Source organism: Mastigoproctus giganteus, chromosome 2 (genome assembly GCF_048544385.1).
Source record: "Mastigoproctus giganteus isolate SK-2022 chromosome 2, ASM4854438v1, whole genome shotgun sequence".
Lineage (NCBI taxonomy): Eukaryota > Metazoa > Arthropoda > Arachnida > Uropygi > Thelyphonidae > Mastigoproctus > Mastigoproctus giganteus.
In genome coordinates, this window is record NC_143576.1 from 147,243,267 (window position 1) to 147,268,304 (window position 25,038).

Sequence of the window (25,038 nt, forward strand, 5' to 3'; positions counted from 1 at the left end):
TTTCCTTTTATTTCATCCGATCTTGCGTTAAGGAAAAATCTGTGCTTTTTTTTTTGTATCATTTTCTAGAAGAGGATAATTACTTTATCCAGACATTCGTCTCAATTGTTAGGTCGGAAGTCCAGCCACAGTGGGTCCACTATTTGTAAAACCTTGTCTTTCCTGAAATATCTTAGTTCACAAATCCAAGACTTTGCTGGATTTGAAGACTTATGGAGTGGGAAAAAAGTATGGAATTGTTCAAAATATCAAAGAAGATGAATAAAAAGATTCCAGGAAATGCTAGCAACAACCCCCGCCCCAAATATGAGAAGCATCCCTGCGTTACGACGTCGTCTCCACTTCCAAACTACACAATTTGGACGATTTACTTTAGCGAGTATTGTTCTCCGGGTATTCTTCAAACCCACACATTCCTTTCTAATGTAGACAGGATTGCGTCGACTGATCAATCAGTTCTAGAAAACAATGCGTGCCAAACATACACTGTCCTCTAACATATTGGGACATCTCACTTCTGAGAAGAAATGGTTAATTTCTTCTCAGAGATGAAGTCAATTATCGGGTAGATGGAAGTACCATTTAAAGACTAGCTGCTTATGAAGATCTAAATTACTACATACACTGATATCTCCAAGATTTGTAAGGCAAATCAACTGTGCTATCTACGAGGGGTACAGAAGGTAAATGTTACCATTTATTCCAACCCAGATAGCCCACCATTAACTATCCCCAAATAGTGTCGCCAGTTGGATCGCATAATGAGATGATATCTCAAAGTCATCCATAACGAGTTTACGAGAGAGAGAAATTGACAGAACTGGAATAAGTATAGGACCAATAACCATCAGAAAACATTTCATAGACTTACTATGAAGTGTTTTCCGATGGTTACTATGGTTTCGCAGATGATCGAAAACCGAAGCTGTCTCCCACATATGCACTTTACTACTTAACCTAGTGCACCGAACAGGAGATTCGATGCTACAACAGTAGTAGAACATGACGCGGAATGGTGAATCCAGTACGCAGTGCAGGCATCAGGACGCAACTGGGTGTGGAATATGCCTGATGAACAGTTTCATCCAGATTGTATATTGTACCGACAATTACATTTGGTGGTGATGCTAATGGTATTGGCCTGTTTTACGAGGGTTTAACTTGCTCCACTGATTGTCATTGATGGCTATGAATGCAACTATTTCGGAATTCAGAAGAATTCTGCTTTACCTGCCGTATTTTTAAACCTCACGACAATGCTTTTTATCACAAAGAATGATCAATGCAAAAATCGAGGAGAATGATGAGGTAAACCCGCCACATATTATCTCGGAATCAAAGCTTTTGGATGTTTTTTACAGCAGTTGAGAGCGAAGAGAACGTTGTAGGTTGACTAAAGAACGAACCGCAGACTTGCAGCAGGAGTGGAACAAGATTCCGGTCTCCACATATAAAAATTTGTAGAAGGCGACTCAGAGTTACTTTGTCGATTATTATTGTGGTTATTTATATTATTAAAACCCATGGGGTTATACTTGTTATTAAACTTTTATTTACTAGAATTTAATGCCCCAATGCACAACTGTATGGAGCTATAAAAAATATCAACCAATGGACGGAACCACCATTTGGTAGCATTTCTAGAATGCTACCAAACCACCATCTTGGTAGCATTTCTAGAACCACCATAGCGGAACCACCATCTTAATAGCATTTCTAGAATGCTATGATACTAAAGTTTCCCATGACGAGATGGATCGGAGTGACCCAATTCACAACTTATGGCATGGTTTCCACTATTTGGCAAGAAAACAGTCAATTTAGCTTGTGCTGATAGAATGAACTATGAAAATGGTCAAAAACACAGCAAAGGATAGAAAACCTTCACATCCTGACTTTGGCCAGTACAATAAATGATAATCCTGTTCTTTCCTAATAATTCCACTTATTTTATTCCTTTTTATGACTGCTATCTTCTGTTTCTTTTTAAATATTAATTATAATATTAAATGACTGATTTTTTTCCTCAAGAAAAGTAAAAAATCTCAATTGCCAAGTATGGTTGTAGCAAAAACGAGCTCCTACCCATTAGGCCAAAATGCGCCTAGAATATCTTTATGGTGTGATTTGGGACAAGTGTACAGGCTGAGGTTAGAGGCCACAACATAACAGATGTGTTGAAAGAGTTATATAAAGAAGCATTTGCACTTACTAGAAACATCAGCTAAACTGAGTAAAAATTCCCACAGGATATGGTTTTACTGTCCTTTATACAGAATACAATATTTCACGCCAACGTTGTAGACACATAAGAGCTACAGTGGCGGACCATAAACTGCATCACCTTATAAAAAGTAACATTTGTAGTGAAACGTATAAGATTGTTTGATTACAGTCATTTGGTTTATCGCAAAGCAAAAGGTATTGCGTCAGATAACGCTTCTATTGCTCAGACAGTAATTGCAAGGTAATGCAGCAGCTGTTTCTATAAATACGGCGTTGGAAGGGTATTGTAGCTGTTGCTCTGTCGCAGGAAGGGCTTTCTACGCGGACTATCGCCCATAAAAGAGGCTGCCACCAGTCAACAGTATCCCGGGTAGTGAAATTGAAGCGTGAAGGCGGTGATGTGAAGAGAAGATCTGGATCGGGCCGTAAGAGAGTGACTACGCCTTTCCAAGATCGATATTTGAAATGGCTATGCCTTCGTAATCGCCATACTAGTGCTCCTGATCTAAAACTGGACTTGGAGATGGCCTTTGGTGTTGAAACAAGGGCACGAACTATCCAAAGAGCTTTCGGAATGTGGTCTGCATACCTAAGGCCCAAGAAGGAGCCTTTGTTGACCCAATAAATGAGGAAGAAGCGACTTGCTTGGGCTAAAACGTGGGACACCGTCTTTTCTGACGAATCGAAATTCAACCTGCATGGCTTGGATAGGAAGCGATGTGTCAGAAGATGAAAATCAGAGGCATACCATCCTGACTGCATAACACCGACTGTCAAGTTCCCCGCCGGTTAGATAGTCTGGGGATGCGTAACAAGTAAAGGGATGGGGCGAATTAAGTTTAAATAAATTTTCTGTTTATACTCCGGCACGACAACCAAGTCAGTAGAGTTTACAATAAATCGTCAATACAAATATTTATCGTATTTAGTAGTCACGGGCTTGAACTCCGGTCCACTCAAGGAACGCGTGCTATGCACTCTCGCTCCTGACCACTGGGCTACGTCAGGCCTATTAACGGAACGGTGAATGCAGAAACCTACACTGCTGTCTTGGAGGAGTGCCTAAAATCCGTTATTAGGGATCGCCACACTGACGTCCAAAACTGCATTTTTCAACAGGACTCAGCACCTTGCCACACAGCAAAATTGGTAAGTTTTATGCTATTTAGATTCAATTATGAGTTTGTCTTCTTGTCTCGCAAGGCTTAAAACATACTTACACCAATGTTTTCCATCATTTTTCTCCCTTAATGTGCTGTCATACCTCATAAATGTTGACATTACAGTGTTGGACTGGCCCGGCAACAGGCCAGACAGATTTGAACCCTATTGAAAATTGCTGATACATAATGTCTTCTAAAATTGCTGAGAAGAAGCCAACAAGTAAGATTCAGCTGCAGGAGAGCATTGTAAGGGTGTGGTACCACGAAATTGGGCAACCGTATATCCAGAAGTTGATTAACTCTATGCCAGATCGTTGCAAGGCTGTAATTGCAGCTCGAGGAGGAATAACAAAATAATGAGGACTTATTTTGCTGATTTACAGTACATAATACTATTACGTTAACTCAGAGGTTCCCAAACTTTCTCGGTTCACGGCGCCCTTACTGTCCCAGTATTTTTTTCGCGACACCCCTAGGCCAAAAGAAATACCTAACACAGTGGTTTTCAACCTTTTAATATATATATTTATATAATAATTTTATTCTTTATATAGAGGTACTAAATAAAGATCAATTATAGATCACCTTGTGGTGATCTATAATCCCCCATCAGAAGAGGAATCTTCCAGGAACATGCCCTAGGCCCATTATAGTTCTGTCTCACCTCATGCACATGGATGATATCAGCCGTTATGCCGCAGCAGAAAATCAACTCTAACAGCTACTCCAAATTACCCAATAGTTCAGCACTAATATCAGGATGCAATTTCGCCTAGACAAATACAACACCCATGGATTGCATCAGGGTAATTCAGTGGGCCAAAACTACCAGCTGAAGACTGGTGAAGAGATTAAAATCATGACAGAAGGAGAGGGGGCTTACAAATATCTATGAATGACGCAGGTTGAACAGCTAGAACACGAGGAGATCAAGGCCTGCCTCACTACGAAATACCATCAGAGACTGAGGAGCCTGCTAAAATTAAAGCTGAATGGCGGGAATATGGCTAGATCCATAAACACTTAATTAAGCAGCCGCAGGACTAATGTATTGCTTCGGGATCATAAAGTGGACCAACACAGAGCTGGAGGAGATTATAAGATCGAAGTCGATCATCGAGAGACTGGCCATAACAAGGGAAAGGTTTGACTGACCTCACTGACAAGAGAAGGTGGTTAAGAACCTGCCGGATTGCTTCCAGGATAACGAAGTGCCAACCTACCAAGCTATAAGAAAGATAGACAAACGGCACACATCGTTCAACTTTAACAAGGAGTCCCAACTTTTTTTTTTTTTTTTTTTGATTTGGTAGTTGTTGGCGCATCGGCTTCTGTGGCCATATTGCACCTCCCAAGGTTTTTGCAGTACTTTGATCCAAGCCCGAGGCGAGAATCGAACCCGCGACCTTTGGGTTGCCGGGCAGGTACTTTACCCACTCGGCTAGCCCGGTCGGCCGAGTTCCAACTGACGCAAACAGAAGAAACAAAGAAAAAGATGGGCGAAGAAGGCACTACATGGCAGAGCAGACAATAGAATGACGTCCATCAAGACTACATAGATAAAATGGCTTCCAAATGCATGGCTGACGAGTGGAAGGCTCTTTCCCGAGACCGAAAGATAAAGGCTCACCTTCCAATACTAGGTAATCGACATCAGGAACTACAGAAAATACGTCGCTGTGGATCCCGAAGTAACAGACAACACATGTTGACGATGCCACCTGGCCCTAGAAACAATTCAGCACATCTTGTGGGATGCAGGGTAAGCAACCAGGCGTACTACGCTCATAGACACGACGCCAGGATTATACATCAGAAGCTAGTGCAAAAACAAAAAAAAAAAAAAAAACAGTTGATCAAAATAAGTCTACCGTATTACAAGTACGAACCTCGGGACGTACTAGAGATCCTCACTTACAAACCATATTGGGACAGCGTGATAAAAACGGAAAAGATGATGCCGCATAACAGAACATGCATAACCCCCATCGACAAAAAAAATCTACGTACTTGATGAACGTAGTGGTGCAAACAAGAAACTTCCATAAGAAGTATGAGAAAAAGATCAGGAGGCCAAAAAAAAAAAAAAAAAAAAAAAAAGTGGCATATGTAACAGGTAATGACCATCCTAATCGCCGTGTCAACCACCAGCATGGCTCTTTGCTGCCATGCTGGTGGCTCTCCGCCCATCCATAAGAACATAACAGCAATAGGATTCCCAAAGAACACTTTCATAGAACTTCAGAAATCCACTATCCTGAACACCTCTATGATAGTCAGTGTTCCTTCACCAATAATAGTAACGAACATAACAACCACCACACACACACCTGGTACCAGTATTTGTCGCAGGAGGGCGGAAACCCAGTAGTAAAATTAAAAGATTAACTACTGTCACTTACTTTGCCTTTCACTTTAATTCCATTTCTTTTAATAATCTTAAGATACATACAATTCCCTGAGTGTAACGTCACATCTGTCGTACCCTGCATAAATCTGACAATTCAATCAATGAAATCTGAGCAAAAGAGGCATATCCACAGTGTACATGCAGTGAAAACCATATAAAAACGTCTTGTCTTTTGCAGAATGAGCAAGAAAAATAAACCCAAATACGTAATGAACTCCGGATATTAGATAAGAGAAAATACCAGATCTCATTCATCATATCAGAAAGGATAAATGAGCATTCAGTAAAAGAAATCATCCGTGCCCCAAGCCCTGGGGGAAACTACAGAATATTTCTAATGAGCAATGAAGTCAAGCTCATTTGGGTGGCGCTATTGTCATCACATTTCTATTATTACCGATGACGACTTATTTCACAAAATTTTCTTTTGGCTATTTGAGATGCAAATGCAATCAGATTCTTTTCCAAGTTGAACAAAATAATACCATTTTTGTCTAATTTTAAAATAATTTCCAATTATATGAACATGACCTCCTATGAGCCCTTGGGGATAGACAGTCCTTCCATCCAAATTGTTTGTTAAAGGACAGAACTGAGTATTGTGTAGGCAGGATGGAACCTTTATTGGGCTTCTTTCACTAGTTGATTTAGTCGGACTCGGGAAATGGTGCATGTTTACCCTCCCCTTCCTCTAGAAATTCGGGTTTTTCATCCAGCAACAGCAAAACCGGCTAAAGAATACGCGTACTTTAGAGACAATACTCTGACGCACCATGGACTTAACTTCCTTTGCGAAAAATAAAAGCAGCCTCTTGTGGCAATATCTTCCAGACAAAGATCACACTGCCAACAGTGCAGCGCCTGTCTTACAAAGGCGTGCTCACAGTAAATAAGGTTAACATCTGGTGATTTACTCCATATCACGAAAATAAAAGCGCATGCTGGTGGACTAAACTGCTTACTAGCTAAGGATAGATGATTAAAATAACGCCTACGTAGCATTATGGTGCACGGGCCTTATTTAAGATCGCTACTCTGCGTGTCTAATCAGCTTCATCAGCAACAGCAATCATGTCAAGAAAATACCAGCTAATAAAAAATGTCAGCCATCACCAAGAGACAGACGACAGTGCGCATGTCTGAACTCAAGTTTCAAGTTGCTGACTAAAGCCCAAATACCCTCAGCTTCTCTCCCCACTCCAAAACCCCATCAAGAGTGCTGTGTAGGGTGATGTCATTAAGACCGATCGATGGCTGATCGAGTTCTTCTGTTCATGACTTCTACATGTGTTCCACTACTATTGATTTTGCCATAGAGTTACGGATTTCTGCATCAGGAAAAAGGAAGGGAGCTATAAGAAAGGAAGGTGGATGAGCCATATGGTAATAAATTCACTGGGGGAGTGCTAAAGTTCAGGAACAAAGAGAAGAAACCGGGGGTATAGGATAAATGGCAACCCTAAATAAGTCACTGGACAAAACATGCCACAAATATCGAACATTCAACATCAGCAAAAAATATTTATGTTATTCAGTGTTAATCATATTATAAAATACATTTTGGCTTTACCTTACTAATTACTCTTAAGTTGCATGCATTCGTTCATGATTAAATATTTTTTATAAACAATAATTCTGTTTATAAAAACAAAGTGATGGAATACATGTTTTCCAAAACTTAGTGTTAAAAAGCTGCTTTTACAAACCACATCCAAATTAACCTGGCTTGGCTCTTTTGTGATGCATAAACTGACACATCATATCTAATATGTTATAAATGTCTTTAAAGGAACCACCAGTAAGAATTTCTGTGCTGGAAAGCGATTTCCAGCACAAGCACCATACCAGACTGATCGGTCTCAAGCTGATGCAGCCAGTTGGCTCAATATTAGTATTGCGGTTGTCGGAGCACTTTGAAAAGGTTCCAAGGGTGCTCAAGGAATGGTACCCGAAAACCTGGTGGAGGTAGAGCTAAAATAACAACCTTTAATGAAGGCAAATAGGTTTGCCTGTTGGCAAGAAAGCAAAAGTTGTCACCGTGACGACTGCTCTTTGGCGGCATGGTGCCTCAAAACGTCTATCTGTCTGTCTGCAAGCAAAATGGCCAATGGTGTGTGTTTCTTCTCATATTACATTACATGAGAGGGCACTTGAATTTGCAAAGACATATTATATAAACCCAAGACCATCGAAGCACAGATTTTCTCTGTGGAAAAAATCTGTACTCAGAGGGATCTCCTTGTGAGAATTTATGCACGTGTAGTGGAGTCATGTTATAGAACGATAATGCGTATCAACATCATGCTGGCCGCTTTTTAGCGATGAAGATCGTGGCCACCATGATCTGCCAAACTCAACCCTCGAGACCATGCTTAAGGTATTCTTATTCTTTGGAGACGTATTACGACTCTCCAACTGCTTCCACAGACCACTTAAATCACTGTCTTGAGCATGATTTGTGCATATACATGTTAACTGTCTTTAATGAAACTATTTACTCTTCCAGAAGCTATAGTAATCGTTTAAGGTTACCTACTTGCAAAATGTTTCAGTCGAATATTTCCACGGGTTCCGTAATGCGTTCTAATGTGCGACTGTTTGCGTAAAGTTTGGAAAGCTTTGTAAATAATTTTCTGTCGTACAGATGGGTTAGGTTTTTTTATTTCTCGCTTAGAAAAGTTTTTCAATTATTTAAAAAAAAAAAAATTGTGTTTATAAATTTCTAAATCATTTTCTTCTTTTAGTAGAAAAATTCTCTAGATCATTTTTCTATTATAATATAATAAATTCCTGCTGGAACATACAGAGTTGTTCAAAAAGTAGTCGAGCGAAAACGAGATTTATTTGGAAATATTTAGACCTCTCGAGTAGCAGTGCTCACGATCGCTGTCTTGCATCCTGTGGACAGATTCTGGGTTCAAATTCCACCATGATGGGAAGAATTTTTATGAATTCTTTTCCACACTGTGGTCGAGTTAATCGGCTTCTAGCGGGGGTTGCACGGTCCCCGGTTTTTTCATCAGCAAAACTGGCAAAACATTGAACATAGGGTGTACAGATTCACGTTGTGATACAAACGCAAGCTGTCTAAGTGCTGTGGAAACGTTACTATAACTGTCGCAATGATGAATCTTTGAGCACTCCTTCCCATTCTTCGAAAATGTCTTGTGACTTTGATTTGTGGTGCGACCAGGATTCAGTTGTATAAAAAGTCTGATATTAATTTGATAGAATGTAACCATCAAATCGTTCGTTTTTCAATGACTCTCGAGGAAAATCGTACATACTCTCTTCTGCATATATTCTGGTAACTATGGTAAGATGCCCATAGAAAGTATTTGACTTTTCCGGTCTGCAAATCTTGCCTGAGTTGCAACTCTTGATTACGCTTATCATACTGGCCTCAAGAGAAGCGTACAGTGCTTTAGAATTCTACACCAGCAAAAATGTAACCTAAGCCAGCCTATGAAGTTTCTATTCAGCTGAATCCATCTGGATACTCTCCGTCGAAACTGACCAGTCTCCACTCTTCCTACAGTTCATTCTGAATCACTAGATAACTGTCGTCTCTTGGGCGTCTTCGAATAAAATGACTGTTTACAGTGTCGGAGGAATGGTTTGGTGGTGCACAGAATTTGCATTAATCACAAAGGTGCAAGGCTATTGACCAGTAACTGTAAATTATGTGATCCGATCCACAACTTTCAGTTAGGAAAAAATAGGAAACACGTTATTAAAATCAGGTTTTCTCTAAAATATGGTGTAATTTAGAAGAGCAAAATATTCTGTGCATCTTTTTAAATGAGCTATTCGTTTTCTATAGAGTACTGCCCTTCAATTTTTTTCTTAAGCAGAGTAGTAAAAATGGATAATAATAATTAAATAATAACAAAAAAAAAAGATAAAGGAGATAAGACAAAATGTGGACCCTTAGCCATATATAGCCAGAGATTAAATGTGATGTCCATATTTTTGGCCCAAATATGATCTCCATTTTCTGGTCATATGGCCGGAAAGGGTGACCTTGCAATTTTTGCCATCTCTGTAGTCTGAAATGGAGATTATGCAGCCGATCGGTCAAACTTCTAAGACGGACAGGCGCTGTCTGTCTGCAGTCGGACAGGCGCTGTCCGACTGCAGTTTGTAGATAGCCGTATATATTGAATATTTAAACAGAAAACCTGTAATTGATGCCTTATGACGTTAATGATTATCGATTTTTGCGTTTAGGCAATTTAGGGCAGCGTAAGTTGCTTCACCTTGCTAAGTGGTCATTAGAGACTACCCTAGATAATTCATCATGTAATTGGAATGCAATATTAACACTCTTGTTATTAAATGTATGCTTTACGAAGAAAGATTATTTCTTTATAGTCTTCGAATGTGGAAAGATTTTTTGAGAAATTCTTCTACGATAATGAAAATCCAAGATTGGAAAGCCAATGAAACACTTCACCTCTCCACTTCGGTGACTTCATGCTCCATTGTCCTATTTACATATTTAACGTGGTATTTTAGTGTAATCTGTCTGCTGACCCACCAACGTACATACCACGTCTCAACAAAGTAGCTAAATATGAATAACATATTTAACTTTATAAAGAAGTCCAAGATTTTTATACTTCATTTCATCCTCCAAGTGAGCCGAATTTCAATTGGAACAGAAGCATAAATGTTCTTCTTATGAAGGAAAACGATTTTCAGGACAATTTTTGAGCAGTCTATGAACAATCTCCTTATTTGATTCATATATTCGTAGTATAAAGGGTGAATCTTAAAGTACTGGCAGTTATTAATCCGGAAATATGGCTGCCATAAGGCAAGTGAATCTTCCAGAGCAAAGTATGGAAGAAATTCCCTCTTACGGTGTATTTTCCAAGAAAATGTCCCTGGAGAGAGCATCCTAATAGCTTGGAATTTTTATTGATTCCAGAAACTCTGTAGAATATTTTGGATGAGCCAAACCTCTCATCAAATTGTTCAGCTCATTTTGTATGAATTGTTGCGGTTGACATATAATTTCATTCTGAGAACAGTCAGTCATATACATTACATGCATACTCATTAACATCACACGCACTCGTGAATATACATTGCATTCAGAATCTCATGATTGATGATGAAACTGTATTGAGAGTTTCTGTTGGAGAAAATATGTGCAGATCAGTTCCATATGGGATGTTTTTATAGCAGATGGTAAATTTGGATAAGAAATGTCTTTTCCATTTTCACTGTTATGAAGATTATTTCAGTATTATGGCATTGCACTTTAGATAAGACATAAAAAAGCAGTCATCTTTGTGGATTCTCGGTTCACATCAGACTGAGAACAGACGGACATAAACGCTGGACATTTTAACGCCATTTCCTGAACTGTTCATCAAATTATGAAAAATATATGGCGCCCAGGATTAATGCAGTCAAGTTTCATTCTAAAATGCGCACAGTTGTTATAAATTTTAACAAATTCTCTAACTTTTCTTTTTTCTTTCGCATTTACAAAGCTACTACAAATTTTACCAAATGTGTCATGTTTATTTAAAATCTCTTGCCTTATTGAACTAAAACTTACAAATAGAAATAAACACCGTTTTAGTGAGTTCTGTATGATTTAAAACCATATCTATACTGTTCCTATCGGTCTACTGTCCACTTATGTACTACAACCACCTTGCATTATTTTCTTTAACATGCTGGAAGGGAAGGTTTTCTGTTCGCAAACGTACAAGAAAATAGATAACAGTGATCGGGAAACTTTCAAAAAACGAAAAATTCCATATCACTTTTGGTATTTTATTTAAAATATAACTCTTTGAGAGAAATCTATAGGCGGTAGAATAAACTGAACGTAATTTTTGGACTAAATGTATACAAGTCCACTAAACGAGCCCGACGCAAACCATTAGAACTGCGTTAGAGATCCTCATCTCCAAACGTAACAGCCAGTTTAGTTTAAGCAGTGATGAGAACTTCACGAATATGTTTGTAGTTAATAAATGATTCATTTATTAAGCAAGATGAGTTGTTTATCGCAATTCAGTTAAGAAGAGTTTTTAGTTTGAATTAAGACATGACTATGTTGGATCCCCATCAAGTTCTACTCGAAGGCGATCGATGCATGCCTACCAATCAGCTGACTGACACTCTCAAAGGTCTTACACGACATAACCAGCGCAACATTCGTATTGTCAGTTATTGACTCCAAAGACAACTTTCCTTTACAAATTCCAACGAAAGTGTTCGAATACCCACGATACAATTCACAGTATTATAAAACTTAAACGAATGCTGAAGTACTGTAGGTTTAACTAGAACATTTAGCTCAAAGGATAATTAAGATTACAAAAATAATCGCATTCTTCAGTTCAATGCAATTACCAAAAATTCTTTTTATGAACGTGCTCAGCAGCAAACTTAGTATGAACCAATGAGATAAATATATTAATACTTTGCAGAATATTTCAAAATAAATAACTGTTTTCCTTTTATGCTCCATTTCAGTTGTCCTTATTTGCTTGCTTGTCCATCAAAAATGCGAAATCTCTATTACGAGAAGTAAAAGTATTTTATTTAGTCAAAATGAATGCACAGAATTCATGAATATTGCTAGACAGAAATCCACTACTTTATTTTCAAGAAAAAGTAAAGTTTTATTGCTTATCTTAAAGCATCTGTAAAGGATCATATTTATTTCGACATGGTTCCTCACGGGATTTCTTTGAAGTCTACACAAGGAAGTATCATTTGTCTTTCAGAAAGCTGAACAGAAATGAAAAACGTCAACTCAACTTCTTAAGAACAGGAAACGAATTTCCGAATAGATAATCTGGACGTTATGATTATTGGGGAGAAGAAGTGAAAGAGGAAGTTGATCCGCGAATAGGAGTGAACATTCAAAAACAGAATTTAAGAAGCTTACATCTTAAGACTGGATCTTTCATAGCCACATCTGCAAAAAAATATTTTATATCTGTGTAGAATTTTACTTTCAGTTTCTCCTTTGGTTTTATCCATCATTCCCTCACAATTGCTCCTCTTATAAATAAACAAGCACTCTATTGCTTCAACTTATCATTTCGTCCCCTCACTTTACCATCACTGTCACTGCACATTAAGTAGTATTTTTAGAATCTTTTCTCATCCAGTTACGATAACGCGAGCTTTCTGCATGAACTCTTTCCGTTCTATAACCCTTAGTCATTGGTTAATTCACGGCTGTATTGCAAATAAGGAAAACTGTAAACTATCCAACTTCCCAGGCTCGTGCAGAAAATTAATAGGACCTTCAAGGAGCTTAAAGGGGCCTGAAATTACTGCACAAAAATTAATACCCTCTTATTATTTTCTTCCCGGCAGCTATTTTTGTAGCGTTCTGGATCGATAAGTGCCATCAGGGGTAAAAAAGAAAAAAAGAAAAAGTGAAGGGAAGAAAACTATCAGAAGCAAGCTTCCTCTGCACGAGCCGACGGCCGGAACTTTATGTATGAATTAAGTAGATGTCGTCATCACGTTCTTATAATCGTGAGCGGCAAATGAGCCAATAAATAGGGCGCTCGATGACGCTTGCAAGTCCTGCCACGTTTAGCACGTAGGCACGAGGCCTTGTTACGAAGGCGTGGGGTGGATGGGAGAAGAATGTAAAAAGCAAATCATTCTCCTGAAGATGAGATGAGTTTGTCACATGATTGGGGAGGTATTAGACACAGCATTAAGTTGACGTCTTGTCTTTCAGCATCCTCGAATGACGATAGATTTGATGTCATTCTCTTGATTAAGAAATTTGCCATATTTCATACGAATAGAGGGTGCAGGTGCTCGTTTGCACGTCTTATGGTTTTTTTTTTTTTAATTCAGTTTTGGAACCTTAAGAGAAGGAATGTAAAAACACAGTTCGTACAGTCTTCATAACACGTAATCGAACAATCCTTAGAATATTTTAACAAAAGAAAATTGGAGATTGACTATATCGAGTAAAAGATCTCGTTAACAGCTTTGAAGTTGTTTCTCATTTCTGTTTAACAGCCTGTGTAACATTTCAACCATGATTGACAGTTTAGGTTAGCAATAAGAATCTTAGCAAATTAATTCATATTTGATAAACGTTATACAAAGCTGTGTATTTAGTGCAGTCTCCTTTTAGCCAAACAACGCTGAAATATTTTAGTTTTTGTGCACGGTGTTTATTCCTAATTTGATACTAAACACCTTTTATCGATGCCGATCAAAAAAAAAAGTGCACAATTAGCAGTGATAAAATGATGCAAGGAAACAAACTTATACAGGATTAACCATAAAAAAGCACCCATTTCTTTTGCCCATCCCTTCTGATAATTTTTCCAGTCACGACACCAAATGGAAGTTTTTACCAATAATCTATTATTTTTTTTCTGGGTGAAAACGAGTAATCGTTGTACGTACAGTCATGATATTTACTTCCAAACTAAGAATGAAAGTAGGAGTGAACCGAGTCACTCTCACATAATCAAGGGAAGTTTGATGAGTGGAATATAAGTTCATCGTACACTTGGTGGCACAAGCGCGAACTATGCAATTATGAAATTCTAACGTGCGGATACCGGAGGGGCATGCGTGGTACAAAAATCTGTCTTTAAATTGTGGTATGTTGATTCGTCTGTACTTCTATAAGAAAAACCAGAGTTTCCTGGGGGTGGGGAGGAATACATTCCTATAATCACCTCGGACAAACTCAGCCACAGAGTGAAAAAACCTCATAAAAGTTCCTCGCGTCATTGACTGTATCCGAACCTTTTCCACCCAGTGTGGAGAGGACGATGCGCTGTCCGCGAGAACCGCATGCCTAGTATTTGGGTGTTCCCTATCAAAACTCGGTAACGCCGCTGTGTATTATACAGATAATTTTATTTATTTTACATAATTTTATTCTAATACTCCACCTGTTTTCGCTCAATGACAGGATGTTAAAGATCCTCTTAAGACAACACAAAAATAGATACATATAGAAAACAGTTCAAAGTCCAGATCCATGTTATAATTGTCAGCCCATTTCAAAACCCGCACCATCATCAATTAAGATGGCAATGGCAAACCATACCAAGCCACAGACCAGTGGCAAACCACAGTTAAAAAAAATAAACTTTCCATACTGGTTTCCACAGACGCTGAATAAGGAAGTGGTCCTCAAGATGTCAAAAGAAGTCTTCATGAAGCTACATCTCAGAGTCTGTAGCCACCAGAACCTCCACCGAGGAAAAAAAAAAAAAAAAAAAAACTTGTACCACAAGGGGCTCCCAGGAAAAGAACTACTAGCTGGATCTCTTTAGATGTCAACCAACCAGCAGAAGGAGCCTGTGGCAATTACAATAGTGGTTACAGCACCATGAACTGCCAAATGATGTTAATTAGAAAGAGAGGACGTCGATCATATAGATACGTAAGTGGACACCCACCCAAGAGAGTACCGCATCCTTGTCCACTCCTACCGAACAGGAATATTTAAAACTTTTCTAACAAGTAATTTGAGAGTTACGAGTATGTCCTCAGAAGTTATCACCTATGTTATTTTTATCGCCAGTAGATTGCAGTTGGATTATTTCATATTTATCCTTTTTTTTTTTTTTTTTTTTTTTTTTGCGAATTCTATACAATTCGCATTTTCCTCCTAAATTGATTAATAAGGAACAAAAGTAGTGCAAGTTGCCATAACAGAAGAATTAATTCTGATAAAGCCGTAGTGATGAATAATCACTATGGCTTTATCAGCACTGAAAATTAAATTAAAAAAAAAAAATACTTAACAGAACCCGAAATAAGAAAGAAGCTCTTCAGAGCACACCATCAGTAAAGGTAAGAAAAAGGGAACAATTAGTACAAAAGACAAAAGTAAACTGTCCTATGCTAAAGAAATCATATGGCGTATGATATTTGCATGATCATGTGTTTTTTTTGTCAACAGCTAGAAAATATTCCCTTCTGAATGTTCTTAATAGTCCAGCACATGTTAACAATCATTATTCTACATGTTATTGTTATAATGACTATTATAAGTGTGATTCATAAACAGTGGCTGAAATACTAAGTAGATTTTAATATCTCTATTCTTGGCACTTACTCAAAACAGCCAAGCTAGCTTACAGCAGACAAAGTAAAATATCAATCAACAGTCATTGGGGGGTTCCAGTACTCTGACATGATAGCCAGTAATTTTATTTTATTTTTATCCGTGAGACTTATCAACTAAAAAATTGCATGTTCTGTAACAAACGAAAAAGGAAATTGGACTCAAAATGTACTCAGCATTCTATCGCCCCTCATTTTGCGGAGGGCATTTGCGATTGCCAAAGGGAAGCAAAATCCAAAGAGCGTGCAATTACTAAATTCCTTTGGGTGGTTTTGGCGCAGTTATCACACCTTTTCATTGACCAACGTCTTTCTACAAGGACTGAAAAGAAAGGGATATTCTGCCAAAGTCGTGAAAGTTTTTCGAGATTAGAGAGCATCATGGAGAAGCTGCTTGGAATTCCAGGCGCTGTACCGGAAACAGAGTGTGACACAAGATATCGATTAGTTCGTTCTGTTACCATTTAGTAGAAATCATAACACGTAATACTGAATAGGAAACCAAATGCTTCCACATACGCATTTAAAATACTTGGAAATCATGTAGCGTCTTGTATATGGAGTAGGCTACCAATAAAAAAAAATAAATAAATATCGGGTGAATGGCAATAAAAGTTGTACTACCTTTCCGTAGAAAAGGTACACTCCCCCTTGATTTATCTCGCGTTTTTCAGCCGCAAGATGTGAAGACACATGCAGATCCAGTGTCGTTAAATAATAATTTGAATTTAAATTTTTTGCAAAGGACAAGCAAACAACAAAACACGGATACACCACCAGTAGAGAATATTCTATACCGCGTCAGTAAAAAAAAAAAAAAATACATTTCCTCTCCAAACCTCAGAATTCCGAGGTAAGTAAGATTCACAAGATTTAAGTAAGTAAGATTCACATGAACTACTCTTGTAGCCTGTCTGCAGTGCTCAGAAAACTTTATATCTGACTGCACAATTACCCAGGTTCTTTTCATTCTCCACTGCCCTGATGGTAGTACCACATAGTTGGTACTACCATCAGTACCACATAGGTGGTACATTACTCTGGGGTTACTGCTACCCATATGCAGTACTTTACATTTGTCAATATTAAACTTCGGTTGCCACCTCTCATCCCATCTGCTCAACTTTTCTAGATCCCGTTGCAGTGGTGTACTGTCATTATTGTCATCCACAAGAGGGTTGGCAGTTGTCACAACTAACAACCCTGCCAACCTTCGTATCGTCTACAAACTTGGCAGACGATGCGACGTGGCAATCCATTGATTACCGCTCTGTCTTCTCCCACCCAACCATTCCTTTATCCATAGCAGCAACTCCATTAATGCCGTACTGCTCCAATTAGTACAGTAATCTTCCATGGTCAACAGTATAAAAAGCTCTCCTAAAATCCAAGTATATGATATCAAAATTACTTTCCACATCCAGTTCCCTTGTGACCACATCATACATAGCATCCAATCAAATTTGTTTGACAAGAATTCCCCTTAAAAAAAAAATGCTGTGTCTGAACTATAACTGCAATCTTGTCTAGATGGTCCTGCAATGCTTCTTTAACCAGTAGCTCCATTATTTTTCCCGGAACAGAAGTTAAACTAACAGGTCTGTAATTACTCTTGTTCACTATTTGATCCCTCTTTGTGAACTGGGGTTACATTTCGCACATCTCCAGTCTATGGAGACCTTCTCTGAGCCCAAGGAAGCTTTCATCCTTTGCTGCCTCCTTTAATATAAATGTATAGAACCAATCCATCCCCAAGTGCCTTTTTTATGTTCAGCTTCAACAATTTCTCCTCCACTTTGGTCTAAGTTATTACGAAATCATTTACCTCCCTGATAGAGTTTGATATGCTTCTGAACTTCATTTCCCGACAGTTCCTCATGTGTGATTGTAGATGCAAAATACTCATTCAATTTGTCTTCTGCCTCAGCAGGATCATCAATAATCGAATCATCGATATCAGGTGGACCAATCTAATTCATCTCCTTCCTTTTTGAGTTTACATAAGGAAATAAGTCTGCTGTTTTTATTTACATCCTTTGCCAAAGATTTCTCATAATCTGTCTTCGCTTGCCTAACTTCCTTTGTGACTTGATTATATACAAGCTTATGTTTACCATAGTTTTCTGTGTCGCCTGATAATTTATATGCACCCCATGCAATTTTATTCTCTACCACGAGTCTCATTAATTCATCTGACATCCATTTAGGCCTAAACCTTGGACAGTATTTCTTAGTTGGGACAAAAAGATCTAGTAGCTTCCATATTAGTTGATTGTAAAGTTCTATAGTCGGGAGGTTTCTAGATATTGTTGAAGTGCTCAATTGCTAGACTATTTTGTACCTTCCTCTGTGCCAGACATATATTAAAACAAGTCTCCGGACAGATCAGTCAGTTGTGAGTTATAAGTATATGCGTTAAAGTTGTTACATATTAGTAGATTCGCGTTCTTTTAAAATTTTTTTTTATGTCAATTGCAATTGAATGCGTTTTAAAAATGCCAAGTTAATTCGCCTAATAGCTTTTGTAACTTATGCGGTTACTACACTATTAAATCTTAGACTTTACAACGCTTCTACTAAAGAAAAGAGGTGAAATTTATTTAGGTCGCAAATTAGGTGATTAGGACAACAACAACTGGGGGTCCTCTTACAGAGAACTCTCGATTTTACGGACTAACGCGGAAAGGAGTGCCGTTATTGCTGAATGTCCGTTAAATCGAAATGGTTTTTTTTTTCTAGACTGTTCTCACATAATTCTTCAGAGTGACCCAGTAGACTTCAGGGATGGTCAGAAAGCTTTGCTTTAATCCAGCAAAGTGCAAGATGTTAACACCAGGGGACCAGTAACCCCAAAATAACTTATACACTGGGTGGAGATCAGCTAAAGTCAGTAGTAAAAGAAAGGGACTTGGGAGTTACGATAAGATCAGACATGAAGTTCGCCGAGCTTTGTGCACAGTTGCAAGGAAGGCCCATGGTGTCTTATCGATGATTTATCGAGCATTTGCTAGTAGAGATAAGGACTTCATAATCCCATTATATAAGGCTATTGTTAGACCACACTTGGAATATTGTGTTCAGGTATGGAGACCGCATCTAAAGAAAGACAATTTTCTTCTTGAAAGGGTCCAAAGATGGGTAACTCGCCTGGTGAGATCGGCAAAATGGCGTCAATGAGGGAAGACTTCGAATATGTGGGTTGCAGAGCTTGAAAACTAGACACCTTAGAGGCGACTGATTGAGGTGTTTAAGGCTCTGAGAGGCATAAGCAAAATGAATGAGGACCAATCTTTCACGGTTTTAAATGATTCTAGAACTAGGGGAAATGAATTCAAGTTACGAGGGGGGAGATGTTTATACTAGATTGCAGGAAGTTTTATTTTAGCCAGCGAGTTATAAATTACCTACAGTATGAGGGAAACGCATAGTTTGTCTATTTCCTTTTCTTTTACTCTTTTTTGACTGGTGCAGCATAAGCGTTAGGCTCCCTTGCACCGCACCCTATGGCCATTAATAATACTAATAATGGGATTGTTTAACAGTTACTCTGTATATATAAGTTTTGGTAAAACTAAAATAAAGTTAAACAATAAATGAAGCTTTAATTTACCTTCACTTTATTGGGTGATTGCGTAGTACATAGAAGAAAATTTATCGTGACCGCATAAGAGTGCCTCGAAAAACTGCATTCAGAGTTGAAGCGAAGAAGTCGAGATATTTGTGTTTTATATAGGGTGACTCCTGGATTTTATTTCAACTCCGCCGAAGTTGAAATAGTAGCGAATCTTCGAAGTCAGATTCCTTAAGCTCTCGGTTGTTGTAAAAGCCTTGCTTTTTACAACATCCAACACTTTTTTTTTATGACATATTCCTCACAGACGTGGGCAGGCACACTAGAGTCAAACGTCTCTAACAACGTTAATTTCTTTATTGGTCTGTACTTAGCCGGGTTTGTGGTGTCTTTGTCCTTGGCCTTCAGGTAGGTAATTCCTTGAGTCAGACGCTGGGATTGTGTTAGGATGCATTATTATCTTGGTGAACTCCTGCGTTATGTAGCTGTGTGTGCAGGTGACTTTCTTCTACCAGTAGCAGTGGACGTTATTTATTCCTGGGATTCACCAGTTGTGGATTTCCTGATCGCCTGTTGTACTTCTTCCTTCCAAATCTCCCATTCTGTCATCTCTTGTATGGTCTTGGTTTTCTTCCTTTCTAAACTATTACTATTCAGTGGGGGGAGACGGCCGTTATGACTAACTTTGCTGCTCCACAAAACTCGAGTGCTTTCTGGTTGGGGGGGGGGGAGACAGTTGCCTTCCTTCTCCTCTTGTCCGATTTTTCCTGTAAAAGGCTCTCTGGTTTTCAAATTTCCTGTTATCTTTTGGCAAGTCTCTTGCTGAGTGCGAGGAGCTTCTGTCTGAGTGTCAATGTATTCTTCAATCCTCTGATTATAGGTCTCCTGTTTACTGTGGACAATGGTCTTCACTTTTCTGATCAGCTTCTTACTTCTGTTATGCTGTAGGTACTGGGTCGGTTGGCGTATCTTCACTCTTATCTCTTCTGCTATAGCTTTATTTCCAAGGCTGATGGTTCCTTGTCTTTGCGTTTTGTATTATATTGTTCTCTGATTTCTCTTCCGTTTATCCTGGTAGCTGCTGCAGCAGCAGTGTCTGCTTACTGAGGTTGAGCGGCGTGTGTCTGTGTGGGTAGGATTTGCTTATTCAGTTTGAACAGTGTCTGTAGTTTGTCTATCTTCCTTTATGGCTTGAAGTAATCCCGCGCTGGTTCTTAATTATCTTCTGTTGTTCAATGAGGTCTGTCAAACCCTTCCCTCCTTTCCGGGTTATGGTCAGTACCTTAATGGTCGACTTGCAGTGGTTTTGGCGGCTGTTGGTCATCATTACCCTGGTCGATCCCAATCTCCTCCAGCTCAGTGTTGGTCCAATTTATGATCCCGAAGGAGTATGTTAGTGCCGGGATTGCGTAGGTGTTTATGGCTCTTACCATGTTCCCGCTATTCAGCTTTGATTTAAGCAAACTTCTCAGTCGTTGATGGTATTTCTCAATGAGGCGAGCTTTGATCTCCTTGTGTTCTAGCTGTTGAGCCTGCATTTTGTGAGCCGAGATTTTGTGTCTCTCCATCTGTCATGGCTTCAGTCTCTTCAGGAAGACGGAAACTAACAAGAGGATGTTCCACATTCGTCCAATTCAAATTGCATCCTAATATCAGTGCTGAACTGTTCGGTGATGGGGAATAGCTGATTCTCGGTTTATCGTTATTATTATTTTATTTTAGAAGTTATACTATATCCAAATTAGAAAACTTTTGATTTTTAATTATTCAGTGGATTAGATTTATTGTCTAAATTAAGAGTACTCTGTTTATTTACAGTGTGAAATGATTGTGTATAGTAATTTTACTTTTTTTTTTCATTTAACAAATATATTTGGAAAAAACTGTTTTAATTATGCTGAATTATAACTTGTCAAGGAATTAAATTTTATTAACAAGTTTATGTATCGTAAACTAAAATGTTTGATGAATATATTGTATTGCGTGCGTTATTATTTTAACGGTTCCCCGTCGTTACCCAAATCTGTACGTGGCTGTTTTTTTTTTTATGTGCCTTTTTCACGACGTGGCTGAGTTCGGTCTCGGGCGAGGTACTATGGTTTCTCTCCAGGAAACTTGGATTTTTCGTCCAGTAAACAGAAAATCTACCACAGAACAGACGCAATTTACAGACAATATACACAAAGCAACACTGGTTTAGTTGCTGATGCTCCTAAAAACTCAACTTAATTTAAAAAAATAATAATAAATAAATACTTTTCTAACAATCTGGGCGCTGACGATAAATATCTAATACCATACTTCCTTTCAACAATGATAATAAATTATCCACACAGACTAGTCATTACCAAGAGACAGGGAAATAAAATAAAAAATACCGAATTTGTCTCGATGGCAAACGTCACCTGGTCAAGTCTCCAACAATCCGTCCAACACTATCCTTAAGAACTGTGCACATGTGTGTGCCTATCAAAAATCGCTTGTAACTTAACTGCTGACTGGGTGGGTGGAAATTTGCTACTATCACTTCAATTTTAAGAAATAACACACAAACAGCCATCAGATTGTTGGCCAATTGTGGTCACATCCGCTATCTATAATATCCGGGAAAAAGCTTCATGCCAACCAAGAAATGACATCGAGAAAAATCTTCAGTAAAATGGATTTCTCCATAATGATTTAGTTGAGGAAGTGGTTACCTTTCCAAAGTAATCAATGAAGTTATTCAACCAGAAAATTCTTCTTTAAGGTAGTGAAGGCAAATAAATCGAGTTCTACACTGTTTCACTTAGCTTCGTGTAATTCATAACTTACAGTATATAGCATTAATAAGCAACCCGTTCCAGTTTCTTCAGGGAACCTGCAATGGATTATAAATAGTACAAATCAAAGAAGAGGTCTAACTCAAAGACAGCCACTCCAGGATTTCTCTAAGATTGCATTCTCATTCACCTATATTACAATGCTCTTTTGATGTCCTAATTTCTTCCTGAATGACATCAGAAATAATAAAACCGACTTTCCAATTGCACTTGGCTGGACCACACCAATTTCTTTCCGAAGCGATCAAAAAAGGGGGGGGGGGGAGTTTAACTGGAGTGACAATTATATTGAAGAAACCAAATAAATAAAATTATCCAAATAAGAATTTCAAGTAAAAAAAATCCACTGACATTTCCGATGGAAAAACGCTCCGGTTTTACTCATTTATTTATCTGAAAATGAACTACAACTTAAAAGCATGTTTCTGCGTGTAATATTAATAAAAGTAAATCTCTTTGAAGAGATTAAGTCAGGAAGAATAGAACTTTCTCTCAAATTTTTCTCGCTTGCTTTCCTCTCTTTGCGTTTCATTTTATCTCCTCTCCTGTCCTTCCTTCCTCTCTCTCTCTCTACCCATCTTTCTTTTCCTCTCTGTCTGTTCCACATCTTCCATCAATTTTCCCGTCTGTCTCCCATAACAATCACTTACAGAAACCAGACACTCTCAGATATTGAGCGTCACTCGATAAACACAACGATAGAGCTCTGGTTACGAGATTATAGGGAAATATTTGATAACTAACTCACAAAGCCTATTTAATAACAACCTTCGGAAATGGGTTTTATCGACTGGCGCTGGCGCCAATGTCACTACGCTCCAAATGATTGATGTGGATAGTCGCTTCTATCTGGGAAATTCAAACTGTTTCCAGTTGACCGTCGTTTCAGTTGGTGGCAATCCGTGCGTTAAGTGGTATACTTTTTTTAAAAAAAAGAACCCACTGACACGCACGCATACACAAACCTTCGAAAGAATTCGCCCATAGATGCGAATTCTTTCTGAAGATAAAGTATAAGAAGTATCGAGGTAAGAAGAAGAGCATTGGCTATTTTTGTCAACCGTCGAGGACCACAAATTATATGTTTGTTTATAGGCGCGAAAAGTTTGTTTACATTTCCATCCAAACTTAATTTTCAAAGTTTGTGTTTCCTTCTTATGCAAAACTTAGGTCCAGTTAAGAATAAATCAATATTTCTTTATATAGATGGAAACTTCGTTTTCTTTGAAAAATGGTTTAGCTTCGAAAGTTTTCCTTCGAACAGATTTCGAAAATGAAAAAGGTATCTGATCCAGTTTAGTGTCGCTACCTGGTGGCATCAATTGATTAGTCCAAGTTTTATTTTTGCATATTGAGCAAAATAAAAAAGTAACGGATAAGTTGAAGTACATCGAAGTGCAACATTTCAAAAGCCAAAATGTTCAGTTGCAGCGTGAAATTGCTTCGGGTATTATCCATCTGTCGTCAAAAAGTTGCTGATGGTCGATGATAATCATTTACCCAGTTGCTGGCCATTTATAAAAGTCTGTGCTAATGCTACAAACCAATGTAAACTGACAGAAATTGACTCGTCCATATATCAATCGACTCTGGTTCCAGTATATCATGTTAGCTTTCTTCTTCCGTTTTTCTTGTTTATTGGGTTACGGTTTAATGTGCGGTATCCCGGGGATTGTTTCTTAAACCACTTGACAACTGCAATGTATTAGACGGATTGCTGAAGCCCAGCTAAAGTCAAAAGATGAAAACACGCAGTTCAGTAGTGTTCAATTCTTTTTAACAGTGTATTTATTAAAAAACTGTTTATATCAAGGAGAATCCTGGAACTAGACCAAGTAAATATCTAGCAGGAAATCATTTAGGACTACATTCCAGCCATATTGATTTAAAACTATCCGCGAAATCTACAACCAATGAAAGGAAAGGAACTTTTGCCAAGCTCACCAAGCGCATTGCCCTGGTGAGATTAACAAAACACGTTTTGGAAGGACAAAAATTGTAACCATTGTATTAGACTGGAGGACATAAATGTTATTGCGAGGATTATGTTAAATGTCACTAATAATCCCAGCGCATCTCATCCGCTTGGTAAAGCGAAAGGAATTAACAGAAAAAAACAGTTTTCAGATTTTCTAAAAGCGAAAGTTTGATGCAATGCATATAACCGAAAATGAAAGAAAAAAAACTTCATTATTGTGGGCTCCTAATTACCCTCCGTATCAGCATAAATTGAACGTTTAAAAATCCATCAAATAATTAGAATTAACTTCCAAATTAACTAGTCATTAGCGTGAATTGAATGCATTTGATAGAAAATGCCAAACTATACGCTATCACCTAGTCGAACAAACTTCGTGTGTTCGTATCGGAATTTGATTACGTACATTAGTCCACAAAGTGTAATCGTGGCGCGCGAACCTGAGAAATGCTGTGAGCGTTCCTTGCAGAAAGTCAGAACTTCAAATGAACATCCAGTCATTATGTGCGGTATGTTATGCTAATGGGTGAATTTAATCTGTTTTATTTTTTAGATTTTATATTTGTGTCTGGTGGAGAACATTAAGAAGATGGTCTACGACTCCCTGTATCGATTTTCTTATGACGAATCCTTATAAGTGATTTGCTAATAATGACTCCATAATATCGATATCCTAATGATCAGTCCCTATAATTGCTTCCCCTAATAACGACTCCCTTAATATCGATTTTCTTGCAATGAGTCCGTACATATGTGGTCCTTGTAATGAC